A 14,516-nucleotide genomic window follows, 5' to 3' on the forward strand; every position below is an offset into this window, starting at 1 on the left:
TCCATGGCATCAGCTTACTCGCTACATTCAGAGCATGACTACTTATGGGTTATGTCTCAATCTAGCCTCTCTTTCTGATAGAGAGATTACACATGCAAAAGGAAAAAGACTCTATGTTAACGGAAGACCTTACTCTCAAGGAAACATAGCAGGTTCAATCAATAGTAGTCGAGGGATGAGTTCAAGAACCAATTGCATGTTTGTGGAGTGTGAGAATAGTCATGAACCAAGACATATGAGTAGGGATGTAGAAAGATACATAGTTGTCAATGCTATTAGATTATTACATGCTAGTGATTAATTGTTGATCAATTATGGATGGTGTAGACCTCCACGAGCACCATCAACAAATGAGGGTTGAGAGCTTCATTGTATACAATTCCTATTGTTATTTTGACCCTAATTCTACACTTTAATTTGCACCACCTTCTCTACTGTCTCTAATTTAAGTTGATAATCATCTTTTATTATCTCTAACTATTTTGTATCTGTGATAATTATTGAATTCCATGCACATCTCTCTTTTCTTTTATATAGAAGCATGCTATTGATACAATCTTTTTTGCCTTCAAATATGTAGATTCCGGATTATGACATCGACAATATCACAAATCAATGTTCACATGACATATCTCACATGTCAAAAAAGTGCATAAGGATCCTACGTAGGAGTGATCCTAATGCATATGCAAGACTAAAGAAACAATATTCTCAAGATTTTAATGGGTGTGATGATATCTTTGATAACAACGATGGCATGTCTGATTTTATTGAGGATTGGGATCAAAATAATAGTGCAAGAGATATTCCTAATAAGAACGAGAAGTATCTTTGAGAAGAAGCTCTAAAGTGTATCTACACAAGAAGCCAACTAACATGACTCAGTGCAAGCTTACTTATTCTTAACCTTCAAAACCATTTTGGATGGAGTAATCTATCCATTTCAACACTTTTGAAGTATGTAAAAATCTAACAACTTTTTTTGTTACATTCTAAACATGATTGCTTCTTATTGATCATATTTTTAATGAACTTGCAGGCTACTCTCTCAAAAGTTGTTGCCGACAAGAAATTCCCTTCCTACATCACATGATGAGGTGAAGAAGATGATAAGTAGAGTCTTGGACTTGACTATTCTTCTATACATGCATGTCCCAATGATTGTATTTTATATAGAGGTCAGTACGAGGACGGTGTGATGTGTCCAAAATGTCAAACGCCTGGTTATAAAGAGGAGAAAGGTAAGGTCCCTAGAAAGGTAATGAGACATTTTCCACTAGCTCCATGTATAAAACATATGTTCCAAAGTCCCCAATTAGCTAAGCTTATGACATGGGGAGCAGAGCACAAGAGCAAAGATGGAGTAATGCGAATTCCATCAGATAGTCCTACATTTGAGCATATTGATGAGCGATGGCCAAATTTTGCAAAAGAACCATGCAATTTAAAGATGGGTGTAGCATTAGATGGCATGAATCCATTTTCAATGAGATCAAGTAAATGGTCTACATGGCTAGTGGTAGTTATTAACTATAATCTACCCCCATATCTTAGCATTTAATACTCTCACTCTTAATTCTAGGAACACGACAAGTTAAATATTTGAATGTTTATTTGGCCCCTCTCATCGATGATCTTCAAGATTTGTGGAAAGGGATCGATGTCATGGATATGTCCAGAAGCATCGGTCAAAGACAGTTCATTGCTCGTGGAATTTTAGCATGGACTATCCACGACTTTCTAGGATATGGTTTTTGCTCAGGTAAATTGTATATATTGTCTCATATGTTTGTACGATGTTCATTGCGCTAATCATCTTTTCTATGTTTTCCATGCAGGGATATGTACCAAGGGTTATAAAGCTTGTCCAATTTGTGGTGATTGGTTGAGATCGAAAAACCTCAACAAAAATATATATCTTCGACATAGATGATTTTTATCTGAAGATCATTATCTACGAGATAGAAGGCAAGCCATACATTTTAATGGAAAGGTAGAAGAAGGGAGATGTCCAAAACAAATGACACCGAAGGATTGGTATCTAAAGTGGACTGTTGGACCCGCTATCGATTCGAAGTCAAAGATCATAAGTGGCGACGATGATGATGACGCTGTAAAAAGAAGCGAGCCAGAGGAAATCGTGCTCTAGCTCAAAGTCCTTCGATATGGTATACTTTGGAATATTGGAAGGATTTGAGGATATGTCATCTTCTTGATCCTATGCACATATTCAAGAACGCTAGTCATTTGTTATGGCAACACCTCATTGGCTTGAAAGACACAGCAGCTGCAAGAAATGACTTAAAGGATCAAAACTCAAAGCCCAATCTATGGCCACTTTATGATGATACTCGACCTGAGAAAACCTACGAGCCTGCCCAATGGGTGCTAAAGACAGAAGATTTGGAGACTATCAACAGGAAGATTCAGTCGATTCGTATGCCTACAAGATATGGAGCGTCTTGTCAAAACATGTTTACTCTAGATGACAAGAGCTTGTCTGGTTTAAAAACACATGATTGGCACAATTTTGTGAAGGTAAATCTATCGAGATCTTTGTCAATATTTATTTTCTTGCATGTTTTGTTGATCGGATTAATCATGTATGCAGCATGTTCTACCCCTTGTTATTGATGGATGTACTACAAAAGGAGTCCGAGATGTAATATATCGCCTTGGATCGCTTGCGAGGCATTTATCGGTCATTAATTTTTAGTATAAAATTTTAATTTATATCTTCTTAATTCAAAAACATCTCTAATATCTTCTTTCTTTTACTGATATATGGATTGCATCTAAAGAGATTGCGAAAGAGTCAATTCCACAAAAGAAGTGTGAATGTATAGAGCTTCTTTATTTAATGGAAAGGAATTTCCAACCTCCTTTTCTGATATCCAGGTTCATCTTCTAATCCATCTAGTGGATGAGATAGAGCTCGCTGGTGTTGTGAACACTCGATGGATGTTTTGGGTCGAGAGATTTATAAGAGTATTGAAAGTTTATGTACGTCAAAAAGCAAGACCAAAGGGTTCTATGGTGGAGGGATGGATGCTTGAAGAATGCATGCATTACGTTTGTGAATACCTTGAAAAAATGGATTCTGAAGCTCCACGTGTATCGACAAATGAGTTGTCTTCTACCATGTGAGACGAGGTATTGTCCAGTAAGGGAGTACCTTTTCGGCTTAAGGTCCAAGATAAATTGGATATTTCGACTTTCATTGTCTATAATAGCGAATGCATGCAACAATTCATTAATGAGTACGAGAAGGAACTTCGTAGCAAACGAGTTAGTAGATGTAAAAAGAGGAGATCCAGACATCAAACCAATGTAAATAACGACGGGGACATACCTACTTTCATGGATTGGTTATACACCCTTATGCAACAGGCGGTTAGTGATCATGAGCCAATCTCAACAGAACAAAGAGATTTTATGATCAGGTGTGAAAGATAGATAACTTGTTGGGTTTTGAAAACTCTGAACTAAACAAATGAATCTCATTTTTTTTTATTGGTCAATGGTGTAGGCTCGAATGTATACCAACATGTGGGCTTATGGACAACATCTTCCGATAAAATCTATTGACAACTTTCTTCTAACTCAAGATTCTTGTGTGGTTGCCTCTTTCAAACAATTATCATGTGCAAGTTCAAGAGACACAAATCTTATCGACAATGAACTTGGTAACGTGGAAACCATAATCGGCATTTATGAAGTATCGTATCGTATCTTCAAGAGACACAAATCTTATCAATAGTGAACTTGGTTACGTGAAAACCATAATCGGCATTTATAAAGTATCGTATCGTATCTTCAAGCAGGAATATATTAATGCAATCGGCACTGTTTATAATTACAGAATTAATACGTCATTGTTACATACATACATACAGACAGACATTGTGTTACATATTTATATGTACATACATATATATATAATCAAGTATTAATTATATATATGATCTACAAAAATAAAAAAACTCTACATCCAGCAATATGGGGGTAGTATAATTAAGTATTAATCGACATACATACATACCCATTCCATAAAAAAAAAACAGCTTGATGCGAGGCACCCCTTTTTTCAGCAACATCTGTATATATACACAGTATTAACTTAAGCTACCATGAAACAAGGATGTTTAGACAACTCCCTGATCAATGACTCTGAGATTGTTTCAACGACGGTGCATTGGAACGGAGAGGGTAAACCTATCGAACGTCTTTGTACGTCCTGACCAGGTGGTTGAATCACCCTTAGAACTCCTATTCCGGCATATCAATGGTAGTTGAGTCGTGGGGAAATGGAGTCCTTTAGCTTCTGACTACGAAGTAGAACTAGGCTAGGACATCGGTGGCTCAATTCCTTGCTTCCAGTCAGGAGCGTGGATGTTGTCCACTGAAACAACTTGATAGCCTAGAGACTACTGGGCTCAGCCTTGTCTAGGCAAGGTGGCCCGACGGCCCCCGGTCGGTGGAGGCTGGAAGGGGTACATCACAAGTGGTATTAGAGCGCGAGGTTGGTCTCTCTTTTCTTAGATAGTTAACATTGTTTGGATAATGACCTGATTGTAAAGCCAATATTTTGACTTAAGGTAAAAGGCCAAATTTGTTTTCATTATTGAATCTATTGTCAGACTTATACAAGGCGAGTAGCCTTTGCAAACTGGTTGATATGGCAGGAAGCCATTAAAAAAGGTGGTTAGCCTTTGGATTGTTGTTTTGACAGGTAGCCATTGTCAAGGCGGATAGCCTTTGAGGAAAAAAATTGTTAAAAATTATGTTTTGGGCGGTTAGCCTTAGAAAGGAAATTGTATTGTCAAGGGAGGAAGCCTGGAGTCATGGACTCTGTTTTTCAAAAATTTGAATTAAATTAAGGCGGTAGCCTAAGTTTTGTTGGGATTCCAACCATTTAAGTGGAATGGCCATACGTAATGTGACAACATGCAAGCGTACGATGCCAACCAGGTTCTCTTTGTTACTTTTGAAATGATTGCGCGGACTCTATTGAGAGGTCCTTGTCTAAGTGAATTCGAATGTTACGGTACGCCAGTAATCATCAGGTACTTTTGATTGACTAGGGACACGATATCCACGATGGAAGTGTCTACATAGAAATCCAGGAAAAGAAACTCCTCAAACAGATGCAACCTCCATCCTTCAAGGGTGAAGGTGTGGAAGTCGAACGTGATGCGGAGGCATGGATTGAAGCAATGGATGATTATTTCTCTGAAGCAGGGACTACGCCTACAAACCAAGCCATGTTGAGTATCTTCCGACTTACGGGGGATGCCAAATTGTGGTGGAAGCAGCACTGCAAGGGCTGTGGAGTCCTACCAAACTCCCAGAGCTGGCCACAGGAAGGTCAACAGGCAGTGAAGGAGAGGTATCTACCTCCGGCACACGAGTCTGCTAAGATGAACGAATTCTTTGTACTGCGCCAAGACTCTCTAACCTTGGAGCAATATTTCTCAAAGTTTGCGACACTGAGCTGCTATGCTCCTCTCTTGTCAATTGAACAGCAGGTAGCTCAGTTTTGTCAAGGTTTGATTAGCCTACTGGATGCACGGCTAGAAGCAATGAGGCCGACTTCCATCCAGGATGCATTAATCAGGGCCAAACCCTTGGTGAAAGAATTAGAGTGTGAAGGGAGGAACAAAAGATGGGAAGCTTTTCCACCCCGAAATCAGCAAGATCGGGTCAGGAGGCCATTCATCCCACAAAATCAGCAACAATTGACTCCTAGAGTCTATGCGGCAAATGCACCTTGAAGATCTTTGGCTGATGTCGAGTGCTTTGAGTGCCATGAAAAGGGCCACTACAGGAGTCATTGCCCAAGACTTCAGAACAGGGAAGTGGCAGTGACAGAGAGGGATCGGCACCCTCAAGGCAATCGCGGACCTAACCACAACCCCAATAATGTAAACCATGGGGAAGGTCGTGGTAGGAGAAGAGGAAGAGCAGCTAGAATTCATGGGAATGGTCAGGACGCTCAAGCTTATGAAGCCAATGCAGGACCAACCATTGCGGATGAAGCCAACGAAAGAGTCCATGCAACTATTGACAGTGAAATTGTATCTTGAAAAAGTTTAGATCTGAGGATCTCACCCTTTGAAAATACTCCATGGAATAATCAAGAAATTTTCTTTTGTTGCTCTTGTCTTGGATAAAATTCATCTTTTGTTAAAATGTCAACCTCTGAGCTGATGTTATTTAGTCCATGTTCTGAGTCTCTGAGCCAGTGAAGGCCATGCTATGTTAATGACCATATATTTAATTACATCTCAATGTAATTTGGTCTCTTGAATGAACCTTTGAGTCTAATTTAATTTCCAGCCATGTTGCTGAAGCTGAGATGACAGATCATTTTTATACAAGTCTACCATCTTTAAGGTTTAAATCTTGTGATCTCTACGGAGTTGAAATTGAGACAAAGGGTTAGGATTTTTTTTTGAGTAGGCTATTGCTACACCTGCAGCTTGCACTGGACTCCAAGAGAAGAGATTTCTCTTGAGGTAAACTTAACCTCCTATTTTATGGGAGAAGGCTTAGGAAGCAAATTATAGTCTCGAATCATTCACGATTGTTCATGCTTTAAAGATCTGGAGACGTTATCTCCTAGGGAACAAGTTCAAACTTGTTACGGATCACAAAAGTTTAAAAGGATCTTTACACAACCAAACCTTAAATTGCATCAAAGGCAATGTACTGAACTCTTGCAAAAATATGATTTTGACATGACTTACAAACCTGGCAAGAGAATGTCGTTGCTGATGCTCTAAGTCATAAGAGCTTGGTAAGAGCAATCCCAGATAATCCTATCCTTATATCCAGGCTATGCAAGAACCCTCAATGCGGTAAGGAAGAGCTATTTTTGGGCAGGCATGGACTGGGATGTGCCTAACTTGTCTAAGATTCAAAGCTGAGAGAGTTAGACTACCATGGAAACTAAAACTCTTAGAGATTCCTGAAACGAAGGGGAATGCATAGGCAAGGAACTTCATTGCAAGCGTTACCCCACTGAGGAAGCGACTTGGGAAGAGGAGTCCTTACTTCAGAAGGATTTTCTTGAGTTGTTCTCGAGATGAGGACATCTCAAATTCTTCAAGTATGGAAGGATGTAATGTACCCAATTCTTGAAAATTTAATTGTAATCCATTTAAGCAATGTATGGCCTCGAAATGGCAATTTTAAGTTGCATTATAGTTGTAGTCGACATGTTTAGCTTTCTAACGCACTTTACTGCATCTCATTTGGGTTCCGGATGAGTAATGTGCGGTTATTTTATTAAATTTCCGCGCTAGAGCATGTTATTAATTAAAATATTAAGGCTAAGGTGCAGGATAAGGTGGGAAAAAGCTTAGGCTAGGAGAAAAGCAGGCAAGCATTATCCAAATCTGAGAAAAAGGAGAGAAAAAGAGTGTTTTAGCTCAAATAAGGCCCAAAGTGAAAAAAAAGCTGGAGCTTTTGCAAAAAAAGGCAGTAGCTTTTTAGGATGCGCCAATTTCCCCCTCTCTCTCCTATTTTTTTCCAGCCACATTCTCTCTCTATCCACTCCTATATAAACCCACCCCCTGTGGGCTATTTCCTCAAGTAGAGAATAAGAATGAAGCTCTCTTGCTACACGGAACGACTCTCCTCAGCAATTTGCAGCCGGGTAAGCTTCCATAACCATCTCCATCTTCAATTTTTCTTCTTCCCGAAGCCCTACTCCTTCCCGTACTCAATTCTATCTGTACGAGGGAGCAGTAGTAGGCAATTTCGATCAATTTGGATCGATTCTTCTGGTTTCTTTGCATAAATCATGAGCTTTTGCATCAATTAAGCACTAATCCACGCATAATTAAGAATTTGATGATCGCTGGAATTCTGCAAATTTCCTTCATTAAGCGGATTAGTGACCGCTAATTATATAGTGTGCATAGTCGTAAATTTGGCCATAAGTATAATTAAGTAGGGTATTTCCCTGATGTTTTTGTGAAATTTCAAAGCTTAATTAAGGCTTAATTAGGGCTGCAAGTGATTTTTATAATTTCGCTTAATTAAAAAATTAATATTTAGACTTTTTGGCTCCAAAAATTCTAGGAAAATTTAGGCATGATCTAGAGATATCCCTAATCATGGGGAAAATCTCAGAATAATTTTTGAAAAGCCTGATTAATTTATAATTAATTTTTAATGCCAAAAAATGCTTTTTTTGCACTTTTTAATTTTTCAGACTATTCTCTGAGAATCAAAAAATGACAAGAAATTCACAAAAACTCAAACTTAGTGAAGTTGATATCCCTGAATTTTTTCATAATTTTTTGGGCTCGGGAAGCAGGTCTAAAAATTCCCGCAAGGCAGATTTTGCCTATTTCAGTGTAATTTTTGGCACTTTTTGCCTATTCCAGCTATATTAATCATGAAATTTATCAAAATCATGGTTAATTTATGGTATATTATGCTAATCTAGCTATGCCATTGCATAGCATTCTCCTTTTATTTTTTGTGAAAATTCTTCGTCATCATGCCATCGGCCAGACACGGACAACGGGCGGGAGCAACCAACACCCGCTCGGGTGGCCAGACAAACCAGGCAAGACCGTTGGTCCTGGCACGTGCCCCAGCACCCTTACCAGTGGAAGAGGTCGTGGTAACGGCACGAATGGAAGGGACAAGTCAGGCCAACGAAGCGCTACAGGCTCTAAAGCCTCAAGAAGAAATTAACTAGGTTCTAGTACTTCAAGTTAACTAAATCAGTTAATGCATTCATGTAAGACCTAGAGTTAGAGGCTATTTCCCATCCTAGTGAACGTATCTGGAAACTAAGATCGGTGGCATCCGGTCAAGGAAACTGGCATGTGTTTGTACGCATTTGCACCACATAATGATTTTGCACAAATCGTTTGATCAAAGTTTGTATGGCAAAGTTATGAACTGATAATTGTGAGATGTTATGGATAAATCTTGTTGTCCAGTTGAACAAGGTATTTGAATCGACGGTTGCGAGCCGAGGATGCCCAGGTGTTTCGGGCGAAGTTTTGATTACTTTTTGGTGCGGGTTGAATCCCTACTCCCGTACCCTTGTTTTTCCACTCAGTTGTGTTCGGGTAGGTCACGAGTGGATGAGCTGTCGGTTCTTTCTGGGCTAGGAGACTGATGGTGCAATGGTGCCCACCTAGAGCTAGATCACAGCTTTGGAGGAGCGGGGAGAATTTAGAAGGGCTATGAATTTACCCGTGTCCGACAATGAAGGTCTGGGGGTCCCTAGGTTGTCCTCTCCAGTTGCGGGTAGCTTTGGAGAGAGGTTGGGTTCTAGATCCCCCAACTGAGGTTCGGAGGGTATCCGAATCTCCCCAAGAGCTAGAACTCCCTAGTTGAGGTAGAGGTCCCTTGGGAACCAAGAGCTAGATCTCCCTAGCGAGGTAAGAGGTCCCTTGGAAGGATAACAGAAGATGTCTCCTTGAGCAAGGATCGAGGTCCCTTATCATACCTGATGGTCAGGTAGGCATCAGACGAGGTTTTGAACGGCCGAAGCCGGAATGTTTTTGCAAATGAATTGTTATTGAAGTAATGTTCATTGAAATGTAGGGCTGTTTTGTTAAGAATTGTCTTCTCTTGTTTTCTCTTGAGTGAAGGGCTGTTTGAACCAACACTGTGTTAGAAATAATTAAGGAATCTCTATTTCTATGTAAACAGTGTGGTAGTAATTAGGTAACAACAAATTTGGATCTCAAGAGGAAAGTGGGAGAGCAGTGGCCCTGATAGTCCTGTTCTATGGTTGGGTGGACCCGATTAGTCGGGTAACTTTCCAAAGATTAAGGCAAGACTGTGTGTAGATTAAGGTCCACATCTTAGGGGAACGCATGATGGTTGTGCCTCTGAAATCTATGGGGAAAAATGCATCATGACCATGAACCAAGGATGTTTAGACAACTCCCTGATCAATGACTCTGAGATCGTTTCAACGACGGTGCGTTGGAACGGCAAGGGTAAACCTATTAAACGTCTTTGTACGTCCCGACCAGGTGGTTGAATCACCCTTAGAACTCCTATTCCGGCATATCACCGGTAGTTGAGTCGTGGGGAAATGGAGTCCTTTAGCTTCTGACTGTGAAAGTAGAACTAGGCTAGGACATTGGTGGCTCAATTCCTTGCTTCCAGTCAGGAGCATGGATGTCGTCCACCGGAACAACCTGATAGCCTAGAGACTACTGGGCTCAGCCTTGTCCAGGCAAGGCGGCCCGACGGCCCCCGACCGGCGGAGGCTGGAAGGGGTACGTCACAACAATTCTCCTCCAAGTCTATGGCAGCATGAATGCAAGCATTCATTATTTTATGCTTCTTTTCCTATAGGTTGGCATGTAAGGACATGTTTAGCAAGCCTTCCAGAAACATGGAAACCTGACTTTATTAGCTTGGCATCTTGCCTACCAGACATCTAGAGATATATTGACATAATCAGTTAGCACAATCTCTCATAGACTCATTGTCCTCTTACTCCCATATTTGAGAAGCTCCTCCTAAAAAGTCCTTTTCTAAGGCATCAAAGTTTTTGAAAGCACAAGGATCTAAGGGTTCAAACCATGATAAATATTTTCCTTCTAGAGCCAATCCAAACCTTTTAAACAAAGTGTGGAAATCAGAGACTCTCTACTACTTGTTTGAATGTAGCTAAGTGCTCATCCCCTAACCCATTGTATTTCTTGACCCATTTCTAGATGTGTGATGGCCTTGTTTTATGAGATGGGTCCTAGGAACATCTCTATCAGGTAGCCTAAACCCTATGGATACTAGTGGTATATAAAGTATAGATGAATGTTGTGTAACTGTTGGCCCTTTGCTAGCTAGATGACTGCTTGTGGCATGCATGTGTACTGAACCAACTAATTTTGATTAAATTGGAGCACTTGTGACACTACTATTCCATTAAGAAAAGATAATTTCTGAGAATTAGGTGTTAGATGTAGTACTAACACATGAGTTTTGTCATTTGAAGTGCTTTTTCTTCCTTTTCCAAGCATGGTGATAGGCATCCCCAAATATGTGAAGCCCTTTACTTCATCTAGCAACAATAGCTTCCTTTTTCGGCCATACTTTTCCATAGATACTATTGACGAATGGTTACATACTACCTCATGTGGGAAAAGACATATATAACTTTTTCATCAAAGAGGTTATACCCTAAGGGATTTTCTCATTAGTAGTAGTAGAACCATTTTACTAAATTCTCCCTCTTATACAAGGCTCTACAGTTGTCATCTATGAGGACCCTTATCATCTACATAAAATTAATTAGTTTGAGGTCTTGGTTGTGGGCTAGTGTGGGTGCTACTTTGTCCCTAAAATGAAATTCTCAAGGCACCGTGCCTCCCAACACATCCACTACATTGGGATTATCTATACCTAGATACACCACATCATCTCTTCCTATTTTGGGATTTCCTTGATAATTTACTAATGGTGTTGGATCAAAATCAAAGGGATGATCCTTGATCTTAAACAACCAGGCAATTCATAGGAATTTTGTAGATCTTTTCACCATATGTGTTTTCCATGCGATACTTAATTGTGAGATTAAAGTCCAAATAGATGTTCTGGGTTCTAAGGGGGTTTGATGACTTGGTCTTCATGCTTGTGTTGTATTGAATCTCCTAGGCTAAGTCTTCTACCTCTCTATCTACATGTGGCTATCACCTAGTTCTACTCTCTTGAGTCCATGCTCTAATCTTTGGATATTTTCCCATTGGATTTCTTTATCTATAGAAAGCTCTTGACCTTAGGTGCATTGAGTTTCATTGACATAGATGAAGAGAATAAATGAGAATTCTACCTAGCCAAGTCCTTTGAAATCGATGGCCCCAATTTCCATAGTGAGCATACTCAAGCCAACTCCTATTAAATAAGGGGTCTTGTAGCTCAAATATTAGTTTTCCCTAGCTTTGACTTCATAATGGGGTCTTACAATAGTGTCTAACGTGCATATAAGCACTCTAATGGTGGCAAAGAGGGTTGCTTTGCATATGAAATTGCGATTTAATGAAAATCTCTCCTTTTTGAGTATTGGTGTGCCACAATGCTCCCCTTAGCTATGTAAAACACTGCTACACTTTTAGAATCTTTTTTTGAAACTTCTTTTGACTAAAGCAGCTAAGGAATCATTGATTTTGGGCTATTTTGGCACTAAAACTTGAACATTTTGAGCTTTCAATGTGATTTCAAGAATCCCATCATATGGCTATGATCAATCAACTATAATCTACACAAGGATGCACTCACTTATCAAACAGGGCAAGATTATATGAAATCATGATATGATATAATCTCTCTCTCTTTTTGCATGAAAATTGCATTAGCAAGTGGGTAAAATCTTATACAAGCTATATGTGTAATAACCCTTAATTTGGATGACAATCAAGTAGATTTTGAATCAAATAAAGCATTTACAAGCAACTTTTTGGCCCCTTTTTGGTTATTTATGAGTTAAAATAAGTAAAGATTTACAAGGACTATAAATGATGGGTATGTCCAAGCTATGAGGTCAGTTGTTCCAATTTTAAGTAATTTTGTATGAAATTGAAATTTCATACAAATCCTCCCAAAACTACTATGAAATGACTCCCAAATGATTCCATATGGTCTATAGAGCTCAAATCTCAATTTTTGTTGAAAATGGATTAGATTTGGCCACTCAATGCATAAAATTGCTCATAAGGCTATGAAATGGTGCTTTTGCAAAATCTGTGCAAATAATGTCAAATAGCTAGTTGAGTGGTTGGCCTACTTACCTACTCCTAGAAAACATAAAAACATCCTATTCTTAAGAAAAATGTTACAAGAAAATAATGAAAACACAAAATATCCTAAATCCTAGATGTAATTTGAGTCACACAATTGAGGAGAATAAGGACGAAATCATCCAATAAACTCTCAATCTACACTCTCTTTTAACTTAAATGAAGGTCCTAGGTAAATCCCTGCCCCATGAGAGCCTTGAAGCCCTATTTCAACCTCTCAAGAATTCTTAAAAGAAACAAAGGAAAGCTTGCACTTAGCACGTCTCTAGCACACCAGTCACTCAATGTGGATTCTCTAAGCTAGATTCATTATCTCTAGCAATAATGCCAATGTGAGTGCCTTGCCATGACAAACATCATAGCATGGCTCTCCAATATCACCACAAATATATCAATAAGAGGGTACTGACCTAACTAATGCATGGAAAGTGTATGGGCTTTTCAAGTACCACTGAATCACACCTCCTCACAAGCAAAACGAGCTTGGCTATAAAGGTATCATGCAACTAGAACACATAGACACACACACATTGACCATAGCTCATGTAGTGCTAGGTTTAGTGCCTAAACTAAGCATTTCAAATTCCCATTTCGATTGGTGTATGGGATGGGAGCTATGGTTTTGATGGACTTTTTATTGCCAAGCTTGAGGATTTTAGTAGAGCATAGGTTGAGTCCTAAAGCATAATTGGAGGCACAAAGGGATCAACTTTTATAGCGAGAGGAGGATAGGCTTATAAGCACCTATATGGTAGAAATCATGCAGAAAAGGAGACACGCATGAGTGAACAAGCAGGTTAAGTTTAAATTGTTCCAGGAGGGAGATTGCTACTATAACTCAAAGATGGGTCCACATCTTGGGGGAAATTGAAGCTATGGTATATATAGGGCCATATCAAATTGTTCAAGATCTAGGATAGGGGACATTTCGTCTTCAAGATTACTTTGGCATGGATGTTCCAAAAGTGGTTAATCGATTCTGGCTCAAGATGTGTGGGAAGGATTCCAGAGGTGGATTATGGGATTGGAGGAAGTCATCAAAATGTGGACCAGTCATAAAATTCCAAAGGCAACAGAGTTTCAAGGGCGATTAGCTGCAAATTCTCACTGATAGTGCTATCACATCCAAAGATTGCCATGAAAGTGAGTAATCATAAATACGGGAGGGGGAGGGTCGATTCAGTTATTATTATTTTTAAACTTCAGTGTCATCATTCGATCATTTCACGGTCCACATTTGTGCATGTTAGGGCTCCAATTGTTTGACATGTAGAACGCCAACTGCTTAGAGTGCCTTAACAAGCTTTGTGCCCAACTCGCAGAGCTAGAGATGGTGAAAACAAGAGTGTTGGGTGTTCCCACTGCCACTGACTCATCGCTGCCAAATACAGCAAGGAAAGTAAAGAGTGAGACCAAGGTGCAGATGCCAGAGGTCATATCCATTGATGCATCACCTACTATAGAAAAGGAAGAGGTGGATGTGATTGGGGGGTTGAATGTTGGATCTAAGTGACTTGAACATAGAATTTTGGTTGAAGAAGGTTGGGTTATGGGAGTTTGCTAATATGCCATGGAAAGGTTGGGGGGAATAGAGGATGCATCTTGGCAGCTCACTATTGTGCAAAAGCATGGGGGATATATACCATCGGGGATGAGGGTTATGGTTGTGGTATGTGTTAGAGGTCTTTAAGTTGCCATTGGTGAAGGATGCATATATGCTCAAAGTGTCAGATC

General features: G+C 39.6%; 2 pseudogenes; both read left to right on the top strand.

The window, feature by feature from the left end:
- LOC147894893 (uncharacterized) overlaps positions 1–361 on the top strand; it is a 620-nt pseudogene extending 259 nt beyond the window's left edge.
- Positions 362–1,366: 1,005 nt separating this feature from the next.
- Positions 1,367–6,086, top strand: LOC147894894 (uncharacterized; annotated as a pseudogene).
- The last annotated feature ends 8,430 nt before the right edge of the window (positions 6,087–14,516 follow it).

Source organism: Dipteris shenzhenensis, chromosome 13 (assembly GCF_047967505.1).
Source record: "Dipteris shenzhenensis isolate YYH24624 ecotype China chromosome 13, Dip_SZ_1.0, whole genome shotgun sequence".
Lineage (NCBI taxonomy): Eukaryota > Viridiplantae > Streptophyta > Polypodiopsida > Gleicheniales > Dipteridaceae > Dipteris > Dipteris shenzhenensis.